Source organism: Pseudopipra pipra, chromosome 6 (genome assembly GCF_036250125.1).
Source record: "Pseudopipra pipra isolate bDixPip1 chromosome 6, bDixPip1.hap1, whole genome shotgun sequence".
Classification (NCBI taxonomy): Eukaryota; Metazoa; Chordata; class Aves; order Passeriformes; family Pipridae; genus Pseudopipra; species Pseudopipra pipra.
In genome coordinates this window covers 63248361-63273387 of record NC_087554.1, presented here as the reverse complement: position 1 = coordinate 63273387, position 25027 = coordinate 63248361, and the positions used below count along the sequence as shown (strand labels likewise).

The 25027-nt window shown below is 54.7% G+C and overlaps 1 protein-coding gene and 1 long non-coding RNA gene across 7 annotated transcripts in view; one reads left to right on the top strand and one right to left on the bottom strand.

The window, feature by feature from the left end:
* Positions 1-1325: 1325 nt before the first annotated feature.
* FRMD6 (FERM domain containing 6) overlaps positions 1326-25027 on the top strand; it is a 42092-nt gene continuing 18390 nt past the window's right edge. For 2 of the 6 annotated variants that reach the window (XM_064659629.1, XM_064659625.1), the window contains exon 1: positions 22197-22297. The gene's annotated coding sequence lies outside the window, so the exon portion shown is untranslated. Of the gene's footprint in view, positions 1578-1795; positions 1869-22189; positions 22302-23903; positions 24015-25027 lie in introns of those variants that run through there. The other 4 variants (XM_064659627.1, XM_064659630.1, XM_064659628.1 and 1 more) reach the window with 4 other exon arrangements.
* Positions 19869-23919, bottom strand: LOC135416457 (uncharacterized). The gene is made up of 2 exons (XR_010431588.1): positions 23306-23919; positions 19869-21095 (listed from the first exon to the last, which is right to left on the bottom strand). It is a non-coding gene; the product is annotated as an uncharacterized LOC135416457 (long non-coding RNA).

Genomic DNA, 25027 nt, shown 5'->3' with positions numbered 1-25027 from the left:
ACAGAATCATGGAATGGTTTGGGTTGGAAGGGATCTTAAAGACCATCCAGTTCCAACTCCCTGCCACGGGCAGGGACACCTTCCACTATCCCAGGTTGCTCCAAGCCCCATCCAACCTGGCTTCAGACACTTCCAAGGATCCAGGGGCAGCCACAACTTCTCTGGGCAATCTGTGCCAGGGCCTCACCACCCTCCCAGTCAGGAATTCCTTCCCAATATCCCCTCTAACCCTGCCCTCTGGCAGTGGGAAGCCATTCCCTCTTATCCTGTCACTCCAGATCCTTATCCCAAGTCCCTCTCCAGCTCTCCTGGAGCCCCTTTAAGCACTGGAAGGGGCTCTCAGGTCTTCCTGGAGCCTTCTCTTCTCCAGGTGAACCCCCCCAGCTCTCCCAGCCTGTCCTTACAGGAAAGCAAGCATGCTTCCCAAATCCAGAAGAGGCAGACCAGTGTCCCTGTACATCTGGCTCCTGTGCCAGCAGCACCTTCCCTACTTGGTGTTTTTCCCACTTTTGATCTTAAGAGACAAATAAAAAACACCTGACAAGCAAATGACACCGTTCCCTCCCAGCCCTTCCCCACCATCTGCAGAGGTGAGGGCAGGGAACTGCTCCCTCCCAGCTCCTGCACCCGTGACCTTTGGGAAAACGCCACAGCTGGAAGCCGAGAAGCCATTTCATCCCCCAGCCTTGGTGGGCTTTGGGTTTGGTGTCCCTCAGCCACAGACCAGCCTTGCAGGAGGCTCTGGCTTTCCCACAATGGCCACACTTTTCCTGGGGAAAGGGCTCCGTTTTCCCCCAGCCTGCCCTTGGAAGGTTGGCTTAGCCCAGATCCGGATTCGTGTCTCCCACCACTCGCCGCTCCCCCGATAAAGATCCATGTGAAACTCGTCTCACCATCTTTCATTAGAATAAAACAATTAAGCAACGCTGAGGAACCTCAGATCTCCAGGCCAGCTCGGTCAGTTGGTGTATCCATGTTTCCAAAGCATCTTCTCCCTCTGCTTACCCTCACATCAAAGGGAGCCAGGGACCAGCCCTGTCCTCGGAGCTGGCACAGCACGTCAAGAGATTTGGGAAACAGCTGATTTAATGCCGAGGAAATTAGTAACCAAATGAGAGTCCTTAGCCAAACGGCTCCTCTTCTTGATCTTGGGAAAAGTGGTGTTTAAATTCTCTATCTCATGGTTTTAGACTCAGGAAATGTGATTACACATCTGTCATTATTTTACTCTTCTGTGTTGATGGCTCATATTAAGCAAACCACATTCCTGCATCGCTTAGTAATCTCTGCTGTTCCCTTCCCTCGCTGAGGAGACAAGTCCCAGCTTGACATCAATATCCCTGTTGATCACAGCTCCTCTGTTAACCAACCGGCAGAGCTGTGGAGACACCGGCTGCGGGGAGCGTTCGCACCACCGACCTCTTTTCTCCACCTTTTCTCCACAACTTTGCAGCCTCTTTTCTTCTGAACAACGTTTGGGCGGAGAGCAGGAGGAGCAGAGCAAGATCCAAACCCTGCTGAGACCCATGTGTTTCTCGGAAAGGTGGTCCAGCCTTCCCCTGTCTTCCACTGAGCAGGTAAGAACATGCGCTTTGGGGTTGGACACCAGTCAAAAAGGGCAGGTCCTTCCAAGCAGAGCACAATTCCCAGGGATCCTGGTGCCTCACCAGCCCAGGAGGACGTGGAGAGCCCCACGGTCCCCCTGGCTCCCATGGGAGGGGCTGGAGGAACCTGCCTTGAAGCATCCCACCTCTGCAGGGACACTGAGCTTTCCTTTGGTGGCTTTATCTTCCAGCTCTGCTGAGATATCCCCGAGCTTGCCATGGAGCTGCTGGAGGAACCTGACTCATAAATGTTCCCAACACCAGGTAGGAAAACAAGGGCCTGTTTTAATGGCGTTGGGCCATGGAAGGGAAAGGGAAGGTGGGGCAGAGGGTGATCTGGTGCTGGTGGGACCATCTTATCTGGCTCTCATGCGAGATGTGTTGACTTAGAAGTGCCTGTCCAAGTGTTACCTGTGGCTTGTGAACAGCTCTAAATGCTTCCCAGCTGCTGGAAGAGCTCAGCAGAGGATCCCAGGGAAATCATGGTGTCAGAAAGCTTTGCCTTCTCCTGGTGAGGACACGGTTGGCCAAGTGTTGGCAGCCGTGCTCCTCGTGGCCGTGCTTTCCTTTATCACGGCATTTTGGCACGAGAGCTGTGCCAGGAATGGTGAAGATGCCTGGGAATTCTTGTGGAGGATGGTGTGGTCTCGGGAAAACCCCAAGCTCCTGGTGCAAGGCCGTGTGGTTGGATCTGCTCCTTTTTTCCTGGGTTTTGTTTGTGATCTCTGTCAGTGCCTGTGCCAAAGCCCCAGATTTCTCCCATCCTGGTGAAGGGTTGGGGTGGAGGAATGTGCTCCCCGTCCACAATCCCACCATGTTTGTGCCTCCCTGATTTCTGTGGGAGAAGTGAGGCTGGGGCAACTTCGCCCTGTTCTTCTCAAAGTGCCTCGGAGGTGAATCCTTTTGGTTCAAAACAACTCCTTTTGTTCTCAGCCACGGGGAATCGGGAGCGTTTTCCCCACCAGCCCCTACAGGACAGGCAGGGAAAGTCCCAGCAAAGGGGGACTGGAACGAAATGGTGGTGGGAGTGGGAGGGCAAGGCTGGGTGTGGGCAGGGAATGGGACCACTCCTTGCTGTGGGAGGCTGGGTGGAGGTCCTGGGGGCACCTCTGCTCCCACTGCTGCACCCCAGCAGCTGGGAGGAATCCAGTTCCCTTGGCACAGGGCATGGAGGGCTCCACCTTCCACACCCACCCACCCAAGGGTGCTTTGGGCACTGGGTGATTGCTCTGCCTTAGGGTCAGGGGGAGCGATGGCAGGTCCAGGTGGTGGTTGTTTCCAACAGCTCCCGCTGCCATAACCTGAGGAATGGGCTGGGATTGCTGCACTACCAAGCTGCCTGTAGCCTTTGGGTTTATATAGACATGCATGGCAGCTGTTCCTTGGGTGTTTTTGTCTGGGATCCCCTCTGGATTGCCCGAATCATGGTGATGTGGAGAGCTGATGCTCAGGCTTCCTGCCGGCTGTTGGCAGACCGGGTGCCTTGCTGGCCATCCCATAGTGGTTTCTACCCCTCCTTGAAAGCCTGGTTGCAATGGAGGATCCTCCCAGCTGCCCCGTGGGGACCCTGTTTCCCCAGGCAGGGGGCTTCCCTGGACACGGTGCTGGGGCAGAGAAAAGGATGAGGCACCCCATGGTGGTCCAGGGGCAACGAGAGATGCCCACGGTGCAGACCTGACTCACTCCCTGCTCGTGGCTGCTCCAGTGCTGGACCTGGGGCAGGATGAGGACTTCCTTGAGCTCTTGGGACATCTAAAAATAGTCTGCATGATGGGGGTGCTATTGTTTTCTGGACTGGTTTCGCCCAGGTTCCTCGTGGAGCCTCCCTGAGGAGCAGCAGTGTGGTGCTGGGTGCACGGGGTCACACAGGTTGGGGATGGGGGTTCAGGAGCACTTTGTGGCTCGTTGCTGATCTTTCCTGATTTGAAATCATCTGCAAGGTGGAGGTTGGCACTGACACTGGCAAACTGCTGGAGTGATTCCAGAGGAGACCATGAAGCCACTCCAAGGGCTGGAGCCCCTCTTCCATGGAGACAGGCTGGGAGAGCTGGTGGGGTTCACCTGGAGAAGAGAAGGCTCCAGGGGATCTGAGAACCCCTTCCAGGGCTTAAAGGGGCTTCTCCAAGAGAGCTGGAGAGGGACTTGGGATAAGGGATGGAGGGACAGGATGAGGGGGAATGGCTTCCCACTGCCAGAGGACAGGGTTAGATGGGATATTGGGAAGAAATTGTTGGCTGGGAGGTGGTGAGGCCCTGGCACAGGTTGCCCAGACAAGCTGTGGCTGCCCCTGGATCCCTGGAAGTGTTCCAGGCCAGGTTGGACGGGGCTTGGAGCAACCTGGTCTAGTGGAAGGTGTCCCTGCCCACAGCAGGTGGTTGGAATGAGATGACCTTTAAAGGTCCCTTCCAACCCAAACCATCCTGGGATTCTATGGAACTCCTCTGGACCCAGTGAAACATGGGACCAGGCGCTCTCAGCGGGCAGAGCAGCTTGGGAGGAGCGTCTGCAGGACGGCTCTTTTTAAACAATTAAGAGCTTCTCCAGCTCGTTTCCTTCCATGCCCTCGCAGAGCAAATCAGCTTAATTAGCAGTCCTAGTGAATAATTAATTTTCTCACATTTTTTTCTGATGGCTCCTTTAAACCAAGAGGGCCTGAGCTGCTCCAGCACGGCACGAGCTGCCGCTGAGCGGCACCGGCACAACCACAGCTCAGCCTGTTCTCCTGTGCCTGCAGACCCCAAGACCCACTTTCTCCCTTGTGGGTGATGGAAATGGCCAAAAAATGGCTTGAGAGGGGAGCAGTGGCTTGGAGCAGTTTGCCATGCAGTTTTCCATCCCCACCATCCCCTGGAGGTAGATGCAGTGTATTGATGCCCTAACAGAGCATGGATGCATGGCCTCAAAACCTGTTGCCCACCTTGATCAGCCAACTAATAATAGAGGGGGTTTTGAGGCTCCAAAGCCATAAAAATCAGGTTTATTTTCAGTTTTGCCTCTGCTTTTAATAACAGGAGGGTCTGCTGTTGTTTAGACCTGAGCAGAGAGAGTTTAATTAGTACTTGGGTGCCGAGGATGTAAATACGGACTCGGGGAAGCAGCGAGGGTTATTAAAGCAAAAGACTGTAATTGCTGTGCCCCTCCCTCTCCATCAGATTTTCCTCTCGCTCCGGTTTGGAGAGGACTGGCTGATCCAGTCGGGCTGTCTCTGGCCATGGGTTGAAGGCTCTCCCCAGGGAACCCGCTGGCAGGGAGGGGGGAATATCCAGCAGCACCCACCCAAGTGAGGGCTCCTGTCACTCCAGCACACAGCAAGGAGGGAATGGCCTTTATCCAGGCAGGAAAACACTGTAGAATGCCTTGTTTTTTGCATGGCCACAAAGAGATGGCTGTAGTTTGATGAGCAGGACAAGAATCTTGGGTGGGTTTTCCTTGGGGAGATCTTTTTGCCATCAAAGAAACTCCCATCCCAGCTGTAAACAGCCTCTCTCTTGGATGCAAACACTCCTGCGTTGGTTTTTTTTTTCTTCTTCACTTCTATCTTTGATTTCATTTAATAATGGATGAATTATCAGAAATATGTGCTGGCTGGGAGCCCAGGTTTTTGTCAGGAGGCGAAAGTCTTCAGGAACGCATCGGTTGAAAATATTTTGAGAGAGAAAAAAAGAGAGAGAGAACAAACAGAATAAAAAGGAAAAAAAAAAAAAAAAAGAAAGTAAGCCTGCGCAAAAGCCTCCGGGGGGTGGGAAAAAACCAACTCAACTGCAGAAGTTTTTTACTCTGCCTTTTCCTTCGTGCCTGTGCAGGGAGTAGGACTCCTCTCACCGAACTCAGAAAGCACAGTGAGAGCTGAGAGTGGTCAGAGAGGGAAGATGGGAGCTTTGTCCCCTCTGGAGGAGCAGAATCTCCTCCAAAAACTCAGGCACAGCCCGCTGGAGGTGGGGGTGCGGGGCGGTGACGCCGCCCAGCCCCGGGCGATGCTCTTGACCACATCTAACCCTGTGCCCCACTCCTCGCCACGCACCCACACTGTGCATCCCCCGCCGTGCCCGTGCCCCGGGGCAGCAGCACCCAGGGAGCAGGGAGCGGGTGCCAAGGGGGAGCCGGAGCCCGTGGGGTGAAGCAATCGCGCCCAGTCATCGGGCAGGAACGAGGAGAAGCAGAGGGAAGGCAGCACCTCCCCGCCGGCGTGCGCCGACACGCCGGGCAGCGCGGCCGGAGGCAACCGGCACCGCTCCGGCTCGGGAAGGAGGGCATGGCTCAATCCATCCCTCCGGAGCCTCCAGTACCGGCTGGGCAGGGAAGGGGCTGAGAACAGCGCCGAGGAGAAGGACTTGGGGGTGTTGGTTGGTGAGAAGCTCAGTGTGAGCCGGCCATGAGTCCTGGGCTCATCCACAGAGTGAGCAGCAGGTGAAGGGAGGGATTCTCACCTGCTCTGCTCTGGTGAGACCCCCCTGCAGAGCTGCCTCCAGCTCTGGGGCTCCCAACGTCAGAAGGATGTGGAACTGCTGGAACAAGTCCAGACAAGGCCACGAAGGTGCTCTGAGGGCTGGAGTACCTCTGCTTTGGAGCCAGGCTGGGAGAGCTGGGGGGTGTTCAGCTTGGAGAAGGGAAGGCTCCAGGGAGACCTGAGAGCCCCTTCCAGGGCCTAAAGGGGCTCCAGGAGAGCTGGGGAGGGACTTGGGACAAGGGATGGAGGGACAGGACACAGGGAATGGCTTCCCACTGCCAGAGGGCAGGGTTAGATGGGATATTGGGAAGGAATTCTTGGCTGTGAGGGTGGTGAGGCCCTGGCACAGGTTTCCCAGAGAAGCTGTGGCTGCCTCTGGATCCTTGGAAGTGTCTGAGGCCAGGTTGGATGGGGCTTGGAGCAACCTGGTCTAGTGGAAGGTGTCCCTGCCCACGGCAGGGGGTTGGAATGAGATGAGCTTTAAAGTCTGTTCCAACCCAAACCATTCTGGAATTCTATGATTCTGTGATCCCTTTGGCTCTGGATGCATTTGCTGGCTTTGGGGTTGGTGTCTGGGATCCCCAGCTACAGTGATAACATCAGCTCCTCCCACAGCCACGGTGGGGTTGGCTGCGTGAAGGAGGATTTCCCACCTGCCCTGCATTTGCCTGATTTTAAGGTGAAAATAGGGATACAGGGAAATGTATTCCAAAGGCCTGAGTCCATTCGAGCTGCTCCCTCCAGCTGGCAAATCTGGCTTTGCTTCCCTCTGGAAAGAGATTTCTCTCCTGCAAAGAAAACAGTGCCCACGTGAAGAAGGTCCCTGTGGGATCCTTGGCCCTGGCAGGTCTGGGATCAGTCCCTGTGTCCCAGCAGTGTGGCTGAGGCAGGAGATGTGCCAGATTTCATCCCACTCCTCACAGCCTGACTCAGAGTGAGTCAGCCCTCTGGATTGCTCTCCTGCTGCCCTGAGCCAACACAGCATATTTATTAGTTAATTAGTTTTCATTTCCTCCTCCTCTCCTTCCCTCCCTTTGCAGGGAGCCCTCTCCCACTCTTGCCTGCAAAGCTGACTTTGGGGACCTCCATCCCATCAGCATCCACACCCCCCCCTCCCAAAAGCATCACCCTTCCCACAGGGACACTCCGGGACATCAGTTCTTGGTCCCCTCTCCATTCAGTGGGTGGCAGGGCAGACACGTCCCGCTCCCAGCAGAATATCCCGGGGTTTCTTCCAACCTTTTCCCACCAAAGACCCACTTTTGGCCCTTCAGAGAACCTCAAAAATGTCAGGTTTTGAGTTATTTTTCTGGCCATTATTTGCTGGCAGAGGAACTGGTGTGTGCCGAGACACAGGAAGGGCGCAGGCTGTTATTTTGACATCCCAGAGAGTTATTAGCAGACAGGGAAGCGTGTTCAGGATTGCAGGGAAGAGAAGGAATGCTCAGTGGTTTGCAAACATCTTGTCCCCAGGGCTGTTTCACTCCGTTTCCGTGCTCTTCATGGACTCACAGAATCCCAGAATGGTTTGAGTGGGAAGAGAAATTAAAGATCATCTCATTCCAAGCCTGTCATGGGCAGGAATGTCATCCACTAGATCAGGATCACTCTTCCCTGCTTTCTGGAGATTTCATCCCTTAGGAAGTGGCTGAGCAGGACTGTCACCCATGAAAACCCAAAAAAACTCTGGGATTTAGCTAAAAACCTGGGATTTATCTAAAATCTCTCCAGCTGCTGCTGAAGGAGAGGGTCTGTCCCCCACTGGGATTGGAATGGGAATAGGAATGGGAATGGGAAGGGGTAGGGATGAGGATGGCGATAGTAACAGGAACAGGGATAGGGATGGGGATGGGTAAAGAAATGGGGATAGGAATGGGAACGGGGAAGAGGTAGGGATGAGGATGGGAATAGTAACAGGAACAAGGATAGAGATGGGGATGGGTACAGGAATAGGGATGGGAACAGGGATAGGGATGGGGATGGGGTGAATATAGGGATGGGAATAGGGACGCAAGGATTGGGATGGGGATGACTGTAGAGAAGAGAATGGGGATGAGAACAAGGATGGCGATGGGAATGGGGATGGGAACAAGGATAGGGAGTTGGATGGGGTGAGGATAGGGATGGGGATGGGAATAGGGACAGAAGCAAGGATAGAGATGGCAATGAATATGGAGAATGGAATGGGAATGGGATCAAGGATGGGGATGAGAACCAGGATGGGAATAAGGATAGGGATGGGGATGGTCATGGATAAGGAGATGGGGATGGAGAAGAGAATGGGAATGGGAACAAAGATAAGGATAGGGATAGGAATGGGGATGGGAATGGGGATGAATCGGGGAGGGAAATGGGAATGGGGACAGGAACAAGGATAGAGATGACAATGAGAATGAGGATGGGAATGAGGATAAAGATGGGGATAGGAATGCAGGTGGAGTAGAGATGGAAATGCGAATGAGGACATGAACAAGGATAGGGGTGGGAATGGGGATGGGAACAAGGATAGGGAAGAGGAAGGGAATAAGGATGGAAACAAGGATAGGGACAAGAATGGGCACGGAGAGGGAGATGGGGCAAAAAGGGAAAGGGAGCAGCCTCCTGCCCGCATTCCCGCTGCCTCGCTGGCTCATCCAGCTCCAGTAATGAGCAGGTTGCTGCCCTCGGCTCCCCCACCTGGGTGGGGAGGATTTTTCCAGCACTGAGGGTTGGCAAGTGATGCATAAAGAAAGCAGACAGGAACAAGGAGGTCATTTTTATCCCCATGAACTGAGCAGTGCCATTTCACTTGGAAAACGCATGAATTATCCTGCTGTTTCCCTGCTCCCTTTGTTCTTCCTCGTCTTGTTTCCCACAAGAGGGATGGAGAGACCTGCAGGAGCTGGGCAGTGTTAATGGGGCACGTTAGATCTGATAGGAATCAGGTCCATCTCTATCTCATCTCTGCTGGAAAAAAAAAAATCTCATTTTCTTTGGCTTTGCTGATTAAAGTTTAATTACCTCGAATGCAAATGATTCATCAAAGGAACACAGATTATTTTTTTTTAAGAAGTTCTTGGGTAGCCTGGGAAGGAAAGTGTTTATCGAGGTGTTCCCTGAGCAGGGTCTGTTCAGTGTAAGGCAAAACATTTGGGAAGAGGCAGGAAAGGAAAAAAGTACCTTTTACTTCATTCCCAAATGACTTTCCCCTCCGTGAAAGATCTCCCTGAGCACTTGACAGCATCACACAGCCCATTGCACGAGTGACTTATATTTTCCTGGTCTCCAGGTCTGCAAACCTATTGCTGGGAGTTGTCCAGGCTGCGGAAAAATAGGACCTTTGCTGGTTTTCCATGTTCTTTGTGTAAGTTCATACTCCGGGAGATCTGATTGCAAAACCAGTCCTGGAGTCAGGGAGGCAGAAGTGCAGGTGTTCCCACTGCACTCCAAGTGCCTCTTCTTTTATTTTGGGGTGTTTAATTCCTTTATCTTGCTTATCCTTCCCAAAGATGCCTCTTTAAACCCAGAGCAAGACTTGCTGGGTGGCCAGCAGTGTTGTCAGGGCTGGTATGAACTCCCTGCTCCCCCAAAATTAAAAGGAATGACAGTGTGGGAACACAGCTTGGAGTATAACCAGCCTATAAGTGCTATGAAAAAGCACCTCAGCTTTGTATCCTGATGGATTTAAAGGGCTGAGCATCGCTGAGGAGGGGTTGCCACCACTGTGGTTTTTACTATAGAAGCCCAAGGGAGCTGGTCCTGCTGGGATGGGGCTGTGGAGGGGAAAGGGTTGCTCCAAATGGTGCTGCCTGGAAATAGAAAACGAAATAAATGATGCTGTGTTTCCTGCCCTTCCCAAACCACCCGCATGCAGAATTTCTGAAGCCTTTGGAGGGCTACATGTTGACCCTGTGCTGCTTGTCCAGCTTCTCCCCAGTCTCCTGCAGATGGTTGCAGGAATGAGATGCTCAGAGGATACCAAACCCCCCCTGATAATCCCGACCTGGGGGCCATGGATCCACTGGCACGGGGATGCTGCTCCCCACGCAGCAGTGGGAGCCTCGGGGTGAGGGGCAGCCAGGCATCCATCCCCCAGGAACCAGACACTCCTGAGAGCAGATAAAAGGCATGGGGCTGGCTGCCTGCCTGTGGAAAATCCCAGCTCCCTCCTCAGTGCCCAATCTTCTCACCTGGAGCTGTTTGCAGTCTCTTCTCCCCCATTAGCATAAGCAAAGCTAAGCTGGCTGGGTGCTGCCGCGGCTGCTGCTCCTGCTGCTATTTGAGGCTGTTTTTAACGTCCTTCCCTACTCTCCCAAGGCACCTGGAGCAGGAGCAGCAGCGCTGAGGCCAGCCTGGCACATCCCAGCCTCCAGCATAGGCAGACAGACACATCCCAGTGGCCTTTCATCAGCTGGGCACCGGCGGGCTCAGCCCTGCCTCGAAGCCGTGGCTCCCATTCCATGGGTCAGCCATGGAAATTCCAGTGCCAGCCATTCCCTGGGCTGGCAGCTCATTGCTGGCTGCTGTGGGAATGATCCTTTTGTATCCCTAAACACTCGCTTTCCCAGCTCATAGCATAAAAAACTATAACTCAAGCCCCCAAGCACCGCAGCGCTTTGCTAACGCAAAGGCACTAAAATAATCGAACTGCTGATGTTTGTAATCCATTTGCATGATTCAAAGACATTATTAATTGCCAATTAGTCATCAAGCAGGACTAATGGCACCTGGCACGGGTGGAGAACATGCAGCTGGGCCTCTGCAACTGGAAAAACACCCGGTGCTGTGTAATTAAAGGTCTTCTCCACGCTCACCCCACCCGGCTGGCCTGGGCACTTCTGTGGGAAGCTTCCCACACTGCTGGGATGGGGCAGCTCCAGGATGGGATGCTGCTGGCCCCACAGGTGTATTATCCTTTCCTGCTGATGCTGGGATGGCTGGGAAGGAAGGCCCCTCTCCATGGTGTCTGGGCCGGGAAGGAGCAGCACAAGCCTGGGAGCTGGTAGGAGCTTGGAGCGATCCCTGCGGAGGTGATTGGGGTGTCTGAGGGATGGGATGAGATGAGGTATCGGCTTAGGCTGGGTGTGAAGCCTAATACAGGCCTGGTATTCCTCGTGCAACAGCTTAAGATCCAGTCCTGCCATAAACACAGCCAGGGGAATGTGATAAATCCCATCCGGCTCAGCAGGTAGGGCCGCTTGCTGAGCTCGGCGATGGAGAAATGGAAAAGGCCTTTTCTGCCTTGGAGACTGGAATGAATATCTCTGAAAAACAGGGATTTATATTTGGGAAAACGTTCTGTGAGCATTGTTTTCTCTGCTTTGTTTGACTGATCACCTCCTAGGAGCACTGGCTGGGCAGATGCGTGTCTGCAGCAGCATCTCATATTCCTGAAGAAATATTCCTGTATTCCTAGGAAAGCCTCAGCCATGGGGCATATTGATTCCTGGAAATGCTGGAAAGAGGGGAAAAACCCCACCATGGGTGAGGGTGGATGAGGATGTGGCACCAGCCTTCACCCCGGGGTGAGCTGTCCTGGCAGAGCCAGGGGTACAGCCTGTGCCAGGCACAGGGGTCCTGGCTGTTCCAGGGAATGCTGCAGCTCTTTCCTTACATACAGAGCACAGAATTTGAGTTTTATGACTTTTTAGTTTTATTTTGGGGGGCTTTCTGGTTTGTGGGTGATGAGTTGGAGCAGCTGGTGCCAGGGTAGCCCTGGGGGACCCCCAGGCTCTCCAGAGCACTGTGGTGCTGGTTAGAGCCATCAATTCCTGCTCTCACAGGCCAAATCCTTCCCTTTTTCAAGGTTGATCATGGATGGGGTGATCAATTATGGGGGTGTGGGGAAGGCAGAGCTGCAGAGAGGGGCTGTGCACAGGATTGACTCCTGTATCCCGGGGCTGTACTGAGAGAGGAGGATCCATCCCAGCAATGACGCCCAGGAGAGCTGGATCCCACTGGATCCCACTGTGGGAACAAGTGACTCTCCAATTAAGCCAACAAGAACCAGCCTACAGACCAAAGGATGTGCTGTTTCACACCAGTCTGGGTTGCAGGATGCTCCCAGCCCACCTCCAGCCTGTCCCAGGGAGAAACCACCCAGGTCCAGCCAGCACTGCTGCCCCATGCCAGGGTGTTGGGATGCTCCAGCCATGGGAATGCAAAGCCATCCTGGGCTTGTAGACAGTTTGCTGGCTGCATCCTCAGCTCTGACATGCAAAGTGCTGGGTCAGCACATAATTCCCGTTATTAATTAGGCTCCAGGGCAATGCAGCATCTCTCTAATCAATGGTGATGTAAAAGGAGCCACTCCAAGTGTGTGCTGGGGGTGTCTGTAAACCAGGGGAGTGGGATGTGCTGCCACATCCAATTGGAGGAGGGATGTGACTTCCCACTGCCAGAGGGCAGGGTTAGATGGGATACTGGGAGGAAATTCCTGGCTGGGAGGGTGGTGAGGCCCTGGCACAGGTTGCCCAGAGAAGCTGTGGCAGCCCCTGGATCCCTGGAAGTGTTCAAAGCCAGGTTGGATGGGGCTTGGAGCAACCTGGTCTAGTGGAAGGTGTTCCTGCCCATGGCAAGGGGTGGAATTAAATGGTTTTAAGGTCTCTTCCAACCCAACCCTTCTAGGATTCCTTAAATCAGGGGAGCTGCTGTGGGGGACTCAATTAGCTGGGACAGCTGAGCTTGGGGGCATCCCCTTCTGCAAAGCACCAAAATTAATTAATCCCTTCAGAACAAGGGGTCTGAGGGCTGAGTTTGCACAAAGGAGGGTGTAAAAAGGTGCAAAATGGGTGCCCTGCACTGGAGAGAAGCATGGCTGGAGGCAAAGAAGGCATCTGTGTCACCTGCTTTGGATTTTGGAGCAGGATGGGATACAGGGACGAGCCAGGTTGGGGGTTATTGTGTGAGATAACACAACAGGACCCAGGTCCCTCTGCAAAAAATACACTGATCTTGAGTACAGTGAGTGCTGCCAAAGCAATGGGAGCTGACAATGGTGCTGAGCAGGGTTTCAGTGAGGGTGACAGTTTCTCAGTCCTTTCCTGGGATGCTCACAACATCCTTCACCCCTTTGCCTCTGTTTGGGTAAAGCCTGGGGCAGAGAAATGTTGGCACAGGGCAGTGCTGTGCAAACACGAGCTGTGAGCAAGAAACACCTGGGATTTCTCCCTCATTGCCCATCACCAGCTTCCAGGCACTTTATTTTTAGTGTTTTCTTTAAAAAAAAAAGTAAAAAATCAGTGGAAGTAATCTCCTGGGATGGATGAGAGACAGGGCACTGCATTTCATGCTCCTGCAGTAATGGGTGTCAGGGCTCTGCTCTAAACCTGTATTTCCCAGGGCTTTTTATCTGGACCATAAAAATTCAGAGGAGGGGGGAAGGAAAAAAAAACCACAAACCCCATGAAAGGAGGGAGCAGCCACAGCTGCTTTTGCTTTGTTGTGCTCACAGAGCTCATAAACAGCTTGGGTTTGGAAGTGGAGAGGGCAGGGACCAGCAGTGTGGAGATGGCTCCTGCCACTGCCATGAGGTGTTTGGGGTAGAAATCCAGGGATTTTTAGGGTGGCATGGAAATGTGAGCACAGGAGGGAGCGGATCAAGGTTTTGGTGTTAGGGGCCTGCACTGATAACTCCCTGCCCACTGGCACGGATGCTGTGGTACAAATTACACCTCTGCCAGGTATGGAGGGGAGGGCTGCAGCACCCACTGGTGGGGTGGGACCCCAAAAATGGGGTAGAATCCTACAGTGGTTTTGGTTGGAAAGGATCATCAAGACCATCTTGGTCCAACCTTGTGCCACGGGCAGGGACACCTTCCACTAGAGCAGGTTGCTCCAAGCCCCATCCAACCTGGTCTTGAACATTTCCAGGGGCTGTCAGAGGGGTAAAAGGCATTTTTGGGGTGGCCCAGAGCAGCCCCCAAAGCTGTGATTACTCCCTCCTGCCTTGCCCTGACTCCCAGATGCAGCCCTGGGGAAGGGTGAGCTGCCTCTTTCCCTCCCAGTTTGCTTTAGTGAAACCACTGCCTGGGCTCCTCCTGAGCACCTTGGCTTCCTCCAGACCCTGGGAAAGGATGGAGTAGGGTCCTCAGGGATCTGAAAACTGAGCAAACTCCCTCCTGGAGGTGCAGGACCCTGGGCTGGGATCAGCACCGTGTTCCCTCCTCTGTCTTCAGGATGCCAGGACACCCACAGCACCCAACGGCGGGCGGCTTGGGCACTGCATTCACCCAGCTCCTCCCATCCTCCTCAGATCCTGAAGGAATCTGGGATGGAAACCATCTGGTTGTCCCTAAGCAGGCTGATCCATGGCACATCCCTGGGCCTCGGTGCCCCCCAAAACCATTTGGGTATTCCACACGCCCCAGACACGAGGGAATGATGTCATTTCAGGGCCACACTTTCCAGCAAGATTAAATTTGATGATGGTCTGAGAGGCAACATCCTCCCCCTTCCCTGCCTGTCCTACCCGCCTTCCTATGCTTCCTGAGGGGGCTTCACTAACTTCCTGAGGGATACACGCCCTTTGCAGCAGGATAACCCCGCCGGGTGAAAGCTGGGGATGATCATTTTGGCACAGGATCCTGCCCAGGCCTGACTCACCATTTAAACACGTTCTTTGCTTTGTGCCATGGATTGGGAGCTGCTTGTGGAGCTGGCAGGGGAATCCCGCCGGCGGCCGGAGACGGCACAGCTGCTGCTTCCCGGGGAAATGGCGCGTCTGGGAAATGTTTCCACTGAAAAATTGCCCTTAAAACCAAAACAAAACGCTGTGTTTTCCTGCTGCAGGGAAGAGAGGGTGGGCAGTACGTGCTGGGATCGTGGAACCACAGAATCCCAGGATGAATTGAGTTGGAAGGGACTTTAAAGACAACCTTGTTCCAACTCCCTTGCTACGGGTAGGGACACCTTCCACTAGACCAGGCTGCTCAGGTTGTATATATGTGACCAGGTGGTGTATATATATAATATATATATATATGTATGTTTGTATGTATATCCACATATCCACATGCTTTACTTGCCAGAGGAACACCCTGAAATATTTCCTGGGCAAACACACTGCAATAATCCACTGTGGTTTTACAACCCCTCAAATGCATTTGCTCACTCACAGGTTTAAAAGGATGTTCCTGAGCCTCCTGATCTGATATTAATTCCCAGCTAAATAAGTAAATAAGCACATAAATCCAGTGTTTGCTGCAACAGCAGGGAGATATTTGGAATCAGTGCTTAAAGCCATGGGGTTTCAAGGCTTTTCTGGACATGGTGCCCCCTCCATCCTCCCCCAGGGTTGCCAGAGAGCTCAGTGGTGGCAACTCTCCGCTGAGATTTCCTAGGGAAATGGTCCAGGATGCAGCTCAGCCAAAGCCTGTGGTTGTTTCTGAGCTGGTGCTCAGTGCCAGTTCACTGTGCAGCCCTATAAATGGGATTTTTGGCCCCGGTGGGTGTTGGAGCAGAGTGGGATCCCCTTGGGCTGCAGGTGGGGTGGCATGGAGCGAGGGATGGGGGAAGAAGAGGCATCAAGGTGGCCAGAGAAAAGGGATGGAGGGATATGGGGACCACAGCAACGTGCTCAGGGGCCCTGGGAGCTTGGAGACCCCAGGAGCTCAGGGACACAGGGAGCTGGGGGATCCAGGGAGCTCAGGGGCACAGGGAGCTTGTCTACAGCTGTCTGGCTCCTGTGTGCCATTAATAAATACAAAGCGATTAACAGGCTATTTGTGGGAGCCCATTAGACAAATATTAGCCGAGCTATGGATCCTCATGGAGGCGGCTCAGCCCATTCCATAAAAATCAATTTGCTTTTGGTCGGACATTTAAAGGAGGCTGCGGCGGCTTCGAAACACAGAGGAATTGCACAAATCCTGCCTGGCACTGCCAGCACCTCTGGAACTCTTTGTGTGAGGTGCCTGTTCTGGTCCAGCCCCAACACCCCAGGGTCTGACCGGTGCCCAGGGGGTGGGTTTGGGCTGTGCCGGCCGCTGTGTCGATGACCCCGATGGGAAGCGTTTCCCAGCCCAGTTCCAGTGGCTCCCGCTTCCAAAGGGGGTTTTCAGCCCTGCCATGACTCAGACCCCTGGCAAGGGCTGTTGGCACCTGCCCTGTAACTCCTCAGGGTGCCAGAGCGGGGTTAGGTGGATGTGGAAGTAGTTAGTGGGAGGTGCCCCTGCCCATGACAGGGGTTGGAATGAGATGGGCTTTAAGGTCCCGTCCAACTCAAAGCATTCCATATTTCCATGATTCTGGCCCCAGGTCCTCCAGGCTCCTTGAGTGTGGTAGGAGGGGGGCTGCTCAGGATAAGCCCATGGTGCTGGTGGGCTCTGTCTCACCCTGCCTTGTGGACTCTCATTCCCTCTCCCCCTTGGCATCCATCTGTTCCCTGCCAAATGGAGCACTGACCTTGGCCGGGGCCGCCGGGAAGCCCCGGAGCACAAACAGCTCTTCACAGTGGCAGTAAATCATTGATAGATGGGTGATGGATACGTGGGGCCACGGCCAAGCTCTGTGTCCCTGCTTTGTCCCTGGGGATGGTGGTGGGGGCGGATGGGTGGCCTAGGCTGGCTTTTCCCTGCTGCAATCCCACGTGTTTACAAAGCACGAGGTCGGAATCCTGTTTCCCCTGGCAAAGAGGTGCCCACCTGTATCCCCCCTCCCCCCCGCTGCCCACCCTCCCTGAGGATGCAAACAGCACCACCCACCTTCCAAAGCACCCCAGAAAGTTGTGTTAGCACCAGGCAGCTGAGGGTTGTTTTAAACCCTGCCAGCTGGGAATGCCGGGACACAGTGATGGGGATGGAGGGGGTGCTCAGCCCACACTGCTCCACACAATGGGAGCCTTCATGTCCTCTTGTGCGGGAATTGGGGTTTAAATTGTTTGAAAATCCTACTCAAACCAATTTAGGACACAGGGGTGTGACTGGAGTCTCTCTGGGAGAGGAAGTGCGTTGGAGGATCTCCAGTTCCCCCAGTGTGAATGTGGTGCTGGTCCATGACCCCTCGTGCACGACTCATCCCTGATGTTCCTGCACTTTGCACAGACACAGAGCAAATCCTGCCCTGCTCCCCTAACCTGCTTGGCACTGGCCCCTTATCCTGGGGTTATCCCGGAACGATGCTTCCCTGGATCAGGTTTGCAGCAAAACCTGTGGCTTCGTGACTCCATTCCCAGATTTTCCCCCTATGGAGAGGTTTGCTTGATTCTGCAAGCTCTTAACCCAAACCTGCTGCTGTGGAAAGCACGTGCACACAGGTGAGCTTGGAGCAAGGAGCTGGGTCACCATTCTGGGAGTGGGATGAGCCCCCCTCTGCAGCACCCACTGCACCCCAGTCCCTGCTGGGTGCCCTGGCTTTCACTGCCCAAATTGCATGAATTGCACTTATTTTTTCAGCAGAGAAACTCCCAGACCTGTTTTCCTCCCACCCCACCCCACCGGTGGGGATTCTCTGATGTCCTGTAGCATTGGGGCTGCTGGTGACCCCCCTGAGGGGGCCCTTCCTATGGTTTCCCTCCTGTTTCAGGGGACAGGAGCAGCCCTGAGGAATCTGCCCCTCCGTCAGATGGGATTGAAGTGCCATTGAAGCCGGAGAGCCGGCACACAGACAGGCTAAAAATATTCCCAAGCTTCTGTGATCTTTCCTCCCTGTCTGCCCCTCCCCACCGGCCTTTCCTGCTTTATGCCACAATTCCACGGGCTTTTCAGCAGCTCTGACAGGCTGAGAACAAACCCTGGGAATAAACCCCAGGCCCGGAGCCCTGAAAAGCCCTTTAGGGTCCCGGGAAAGGGAAAGGATGAGGGAGCTGGGATGGGAGTGAGGGAAACAGGCTTTTCGAAGCGGGGGATGCAGAGATGCCGAGTGGATTTGAGGGGGGCTGCAGCAAAGCCAGACCTACCCCATGGAAAATCCCTGCCCATCTCACCCCGGTTTATCGATAATTCGGTAATAGACCCAGTTCGGTGTCATGGGTCGGGCGAGGAGCCGGGAATTCGGTGCGGGGAGGCGATCCCGCCTTTCCGTCCAGCATTCCCGAGGAATCTCACAGGCTCTAATCGCATCCGGCTGCTGCGACTCGATGCTAAAGAGGCTGCAGGGTTAAAGGCAGCTGTAAATACTGCGGGGTAGATTAGCAGAATATACCGTATCAGCACTGCCGGCGGAGCACCGAGCCCGGGGGATGCTTCCCTGCCGGATGCACGCTTGGATTTTCGTGATGGTTCCAACACTTGGGTATTCAGGCTGGATTTTCTCTCCCTTTCCAGCCTCGTTGGACTTAAATCTCTTGAAACTCTTTTTTTTTTTTTTTTTTTTTAATTTTCGTCCTTGCTGACTTCTCAGGCAAAACCTGGCAGGGTAAACAGAGAGGGAGATTTGGGGGGCCAGTTAAATATACTAAATACCCTGACACCCCCTCACAGCTAAAATCCGATGGCAACACCCCCTCTGGGAGCATTCCTGCAGGGATTCCTACTCCAGCTCCCATGGATATGTGGCACTGCCAGCATGATCAATGGGCCATCCTGCTCCCAGACACCACCTGGATACTGAGCTGGGGTGCCCCTGGCCATTCCCAGGGATGCTCCCCCTTTCCCTGGAGCCAGCCAAGGATGCTCAGCACCATCCAGGGATGGCTCCTGAACGCTGGGTACTGGATTTCCCAGCTGGGATGGGTGAAGTTGAGGCTGTAGGGGGGATCACTTCCTCATGGGGTACATCCAAGCAAATAGGAAAGTGGGGCAGAATCAGGGCAAAACCCCTGAGAAGGGGTCCTAATATGTGCTCAAGCTTTTAATTATAAACCCGATTAAAGCACAGGCTTGATTACGTCTCTGCGAAGTGGGTCTTTATGGCCAAAAATCTGGTGGAATTCTCCTAAACGACCCAGAAAACGCTGGAGGGGGTCCCTCCATCCTGGTTGCTTCCATGGTGGGGTGACAGGGACATGTCCACCCCAGCCTGGATGGGGAGGGAGGAAGAGCTCCCTCAGAAATCCCTGTGAAATGCAGGAACCGGAGCGAGGTCCAGCTCCTCGCCGGAGTTTATAGCAACACACCGGCTGTTGTGGCTCTGTGCCGGGGTTTCTTTATTTAATTTCTTCCCCTTATGGGCTGAGAAACCATCCCCAGCCCCAGCACAGCCCGCTCACAGTAGCTGGGATTTGTTTTCCTCTCTCGTCCGGGGAGGAATTTCTAAATCCCAGCTGCAGCCAGAGCTGGAGCCCTGATGCTGTGCCAGGTGTCATCGAGCAGCGGTGATGCCCCTGTCCCCAAATGCACCCCACGAGGCTCGTGGTCAGTGCTGAGGTCCCCACGCTGCTGCTCCAGGGCGAATTTTCCTAGCAGGACATCCCAAAAATCCCTAAAAGTGGGTGCTGAGCACTGACAGCACAGCCCCAGGGGATTCACAGCTGATCCATCAGCCTTTGGGAAACCTGAGTGGGATGCGGAGACCCGGATGGGTTTAGTTGTTATTCTGTTGCTTTGTTTGTAATTTTTATGCCATTAACAAAAATCTCAGAGGGAAACTCTGAGATAAGAGAGCTCCCACATCCCTGTGCCCATCCCTGCCCAGTAACAAAGCTGGTATTGAAAGGCTGGGATGGGAGATACTTGGATGGTGATAATGCAGGATCACAGTGAGCCATTGCTGTTTCCCGTCCTCTTCATATAAACACATCCAGTGCGAGAAAAATCTGTCTATTTTATGGGAATGGTATTTTCAGTCATAGCCACAACAACACCCTTTTTTTTTTTCCCCTGAAAGAGATAGGCCTAGTGATGCCATTAGCTCGGTTAAACTGTATCCAAAAAAGAAAAAAAAAAAAAAGGCAAACCAAAAACAAAAAGAATTTTATTTATTACATTTTTCCATCTGCGTTTCCGCTTCTTGGGACCTTGAGGGAGATTAATTCCAGGACTGTTAGAGAAATGTCACCGGAGTCTTCGGGCTTTTCCTTTCCCAAAGAGGAGAGACAGGACCGGACACTGGATAAGCTCCATCTTTCCGAGCCCTCCCCACGTCGCAGAGCCTGGGATGGCTCATGCTGAGCGTGGATTTTCCCGGAGATTTTCCTTTGGCCATGGGAGCCCCTCACGTTGGTATGAGACGAGACATTTCTCCTGGGCTCCAGAGCAGCATTAGCACGCGCGCCATCCACGTCGGTGTTTATATATCGCCTCGCTGGCATTCGAGAGCTCTTCCTGCTGCTTTATTTAGCCTCTGCGGCAAGGCAGGCGCTGGGATTCTGTATTCCTGTATTCCATGAGGCCGGGGGAGGATGTGATGGGGCAGGGAATGTGCTCAGCAGGACCAGTTCATCCTCCTCAGCACCGCAGCGGTGGGGCCGTGTCCCGCTCGTGCCTCCCCAATGTTTAAATTGGGATAAATGAGCCAAATGGCAGCTTTGCCTGGTTATCCCCCTGTGTTAGCAGCAGGATGGGTTTTTCCAGAGTGAATTCTGGGGGAAAGAGGACATTTCTGGCTGGAATGATGGGCCCTGCTTGGACACGCTGCCTGTGCCCTCGGCGTCGGTGGCATTTGGCCTCGGTGGCTTTGCAAGGACTGGATGCCACATAGGCAGGAGCTGTTGGGTAGAAACACTCTCCCAGTTCCACATGGCATGGATGGGAGCATGAGAGCGGGCCCAAAGCCGAGGGTTCTCCAGCCCCTGCCGAAAGCCAGGCTGTTTTTTTCCATGAGGAGAGCGGCGCGTTGGATTCCCACTGCTGGTACCGTGCACTCACATAATGTAATTACCCAGCCCGATCTGTTGAGCTGCAAACAGATTTCAGCAATGAGCGTCGGGGTGTTCACAGCAGAGCTGCTCTTTATTTAGGCCTGGGAACAAGCGGCTGTTCCCTCCCGGAGCCTCGTAGAGACTGCGGGGGCCGAGCCGGCCTCGCAGGTCATCCCGAAAAATGCCTGTAGACACTTGAAAGTGAGGAATAAATAACTACTCCAAAAACAATCTCGCCAGATGGCACTTCTGAAGAAGGAGCAGGCTCGGAGATGCTTTGCTGCTAATTTATGGTGCTGCTGCTGTTGCTATTCCCGTCCTGGGTCACCTATGGAGAGGGATCCGTGTGTGCATCGGCTCCGTTAGGTGCACTGAGGGGCGGCTGGGCCCAACCCACCTTTATCCAGCTGCCAGGGCAGCAGCGAGGGATTTAATGGGAATGGGATTTGGCCCTAGTTCTGCTCCTGCCTCCACCCAACTCCTGTTTGAGAACTGGCTTTATGTACCAATGGCACAGCAAGGGCTGGGGATGCAGGGATGGGTGCAGGGGGTGTTTGGGCTCCACTCTCCAGGGATGTTTGAATCCCCACAGGGGACATGTGAGTCTCTTCCCTGGGAGATCATAGACTCCCAGAATGGTTGGGATTGCAAGGGACCTTAAAGACCACCCAGTTCCAAACATGTTCCACGGGCAGGGACGCCTTCCACTAGCCCAGGTTGCTCCAAGCCCCATCCAACCTGGCCTGGAACATGTCCAGGGATGGGGTAGGCACAGCTTCTCTGGGCATCCTGTGCCAGGGCCTCTCCATCCCCACAACCAACAATTCCTTCCCCACATCCCACCTAACCCTCCCCTCTGTCAGTGGGAAGCCATTCCCCCTTGTCACTCCATGCCCTTGTCCAAAGTACCTCTCCACTCTCTTGGAGCCCCTTTAGGCCCTGGAAGGGGCTCTCAGGTCTCCCTGGAGCCTTCTCTTCTCCAGTCTGAACCCCCCCAGCTCTCCCAGCCTGGCTCCAAAGCAGAGGTGCTCCAGCCCTGGGAGCACTTTCCTGACCCTCCCCTGGACCCCGTCCCCGCAGGAGGATGCCCAGCTCCTCTCCTAAGCACCTCTGAGTGGGTTTACCCTCTGTCGAGTCTTGGATCCCCCTCCCTGCTCAATTCTCCCAAGGACAGTTCCCGTGTTCCCTGCCGGGGGATGCTCAGGCTCTTTCCAGAGCTTGTTCGTGAATCCCCCCCAGGAACACGGGACCGGGGCGAGGGGTGCCCGACTTCCCACGCCTCCCCCGGGGCCAACACTTCGGGTGCCGTCCCCGGGCCACCCCGTTCCCTTCTTGTTCCCCCGCTGTCCCGGGGACCGCGCCGGGGCGGGAGGCGGTGCCGGTGCCGCTCGGGGCGGTGCGGGGCGGCCCGGGAAGGGGCGGGGGCGGCGGCATGGGCTGGGCTGGGCTGGGCTCGGCACGGCTCGGCTCGGCTCGGCACGGCGGGGTTCGACAGGGCTCGGCAAGGCAGCGCGGTCCCCGGAGCCGCAGGTAGGTGCGTGCCCGGCGCCCCGCACCGCGCTCCCGGCTCGGCTCATCCCGGCGCGGCTCATCCCGGCGGGGCTCCGTTCCGTTCGGCTCCGCTTGGCTTGGCTCGGCTGGGCTCGGCTCGGCTGGGCTCGGCTCTGCTCAGCCCGGCCCGGCTCAGCCCGGCCCGGCTCGCCCCCGCGGGTGGGCCCGGCGCGGCCGCTTGTTGCGCTCGGGGGTGAGTTGGAGCCGGAGCGGAGCGAGCGGCCCCGGCTGCAGGAATGCGAGTCATTTCCTCCGCCCGCCCGCGGGAGCTGCGGCCGAGCGGGGCCGGGCTGCCCCGCCAGACCCCCCCACGGACCCCCCCGGACCCCCACGGCCCCACCACGGCCACGCCGGACCCGCTCCGGTGCAGGGTGCGCTCCAGGGACGCGCTAGCCCGCGGGACCCCTCGCCCATGGCTCACGCTTGCCCACGGGTCCCCTCGTCTGTGGGAGCCCTCACCCCTGAGTCTCACATGCCCACGGGTCCCCTTGTCCCTGGATCACACTCGCCCACGGGTCTCACTCACCCACGCGTCCCCTCGTGCCTGGGTCACACTCACCCACGGGTCTTACTCACCCGTGGGACCCTTTTCCCCTGGGTCACGCTCGCCCACGGGTCCTCTCACCTTTGGGACCCCTTTCCTCATGGATCACTCTCCCCCACGGGTCCCCTTGTCCGTGGGTCACAGTTGCCCACGGGTCCCCTCATCCCTGGGTCACACAATAACCTGCAGGACCCCTCGCCCATGACACCCCTTGCTCGTGGGTCACACTCGCCCACAGGTCCCTCTGCCCACGGGTTAGTTGCCCACGGGTCCCCTCATTCCTGGTTCACAGTCACCCACGGGTCCCCTTGTCCCTGGGTGACACCCACCCAAACATCCCCTTGCCCATGGCACGCCTCACCCCCTGGATCACACTCACCCACCCATCCCTTCACCCACGGGCACCCTCACCTGTGGTTCCCATCATCTCTTGGCTCCCTTACCTGTGCTCCTCTCTCTCATCCGTGGATCCTCCTGTTTCTGGGTCACAGGCACCCCTGGGACCCCGTTGTCCGTGGGTGCCCCTCACCCCGTGGGGGTGCTGGGGGTGCCAGCTGGTGGTTCCTGGTAGTGTCACTGATGGTCTTCTCCGTGTTTCTCACCGGGGATGTGAATCCCTGCCACGTTCTGGAAGCGGTGGGGATAAATCCATGCCGCTCCTAAATCAGGCTTTATCTGACACCGTGCCCTCGTGGCAGCAGGGAAACCAGGGCTGAGGTTTCCCAGGCTGGAGCTGAGGTTTCCCAGGACCATACTTGGTGTTCCCGTGTCCTTTGACTCACATGTGGGAGTAAGGCACGTCCTGGCCCCTCCGTGCCCCCCACTCCCCACCACCTTCACTGCCGTCTCCCATTCCTGAATCCCCCCTTTTCTGCCCATGTCCAATGCTTTTCTGGCCATGAGGATGTTTTTTCCCCTAAGCCAAACTCTGCTTTTCCAGAGATAATTTTCCAGAGATGCTTCAGCATGGCACTGATGGAGCTTTGCTGCTCTCCCTAATTCCAGGCTGGTTTGTGTTGGTGTTTTTCCACAGGGCTCGCTCACCCTCTCTGATTCTTGGATAGAGCTGGGATTAATTTGAGCTCTCTTGCTTGAAGGCGATGTTCCGTTTAAAATTCCCAATCCCGAAGGCGTGTTGGGGTTTGGTTGTAGGTACTGGATTTTTACTATCGTTTTTTAAAGGAGTTTCTTTTTTTAAACTGGGTTTATTCAGGCTCTTTAAACCCCGAGTCTGTAAGCAATTATTCCATTACATGAAAGTCAGGACGCTGAGAAAGATTAATTCAGACCAGATGTAAAAATAAATGGGAATTTGAAATTAAGATGATGTCAGTTCCCTCCTGCTAAAAAAAAAACCCGGCAGCCTTTGGACTCCAGATGGAGTATACAAACCATGGCGCTGGTTAAAATATCTGCCTGCTCCTTAATTGAGTTTTAGGCTGCTTTTTTTTTTTCCTCCTTGACTGAAAAGTGGGCTTAGGTTATTTTTCCCGAAGAGATTTTCCCCATTGCTGCTGGGGCAGGGAAGTTGATGGAGGCTGTGGAGTGGCTGAGGAGCTTTCCCAGCTGGAAAACTGGAAGGCGGTGCTGCTGGGGGAAGATAAATCCCCCTCTGCCCACTCCAGGATTAAAAAAATAAGGAACTTGGTTTGGCTTTGTTTTGCTGGATTTGGAGCGGGAGGCGAGGACGCCACGGAGGGCAGTGGGGGCTCCGGATAGTCCAGGCTTGGGTTTGTGTGTTTTGGCATAAAATGGAGCTGGTTTTTGGGCTCTGGACTGTCTGCAGAGCACTTCACATCCTCCCTCTATTTTTACTCTCCCTGTGCACCGAGCAGCACACGTTCCCCAGAGTGGGAATGGGTTTGGGCTCTGATCCCATGTTGAGGAGTGTGCCTGGGAGCAGGATCCTGGGAAGGGTTTGCCCGGGGTCAGAGCATCTTGGGGGTGTGTTATTATATAAAATAACATGAATATTCGTAATTGCATATTATGAATATTAATAACCACACAACACTATTAATTCAATTATATCGTTAATTATACTTAAAATATCGTTCTAATTCATAAATAGGGAGGTCCATGGTTTGGAGAATCAGGGCTGTGCTTTCTGTGGCGCAGGGATTCAGGATGGTGACTCTGGCCCTTAGGGCTGCTTTGTGGTCCAG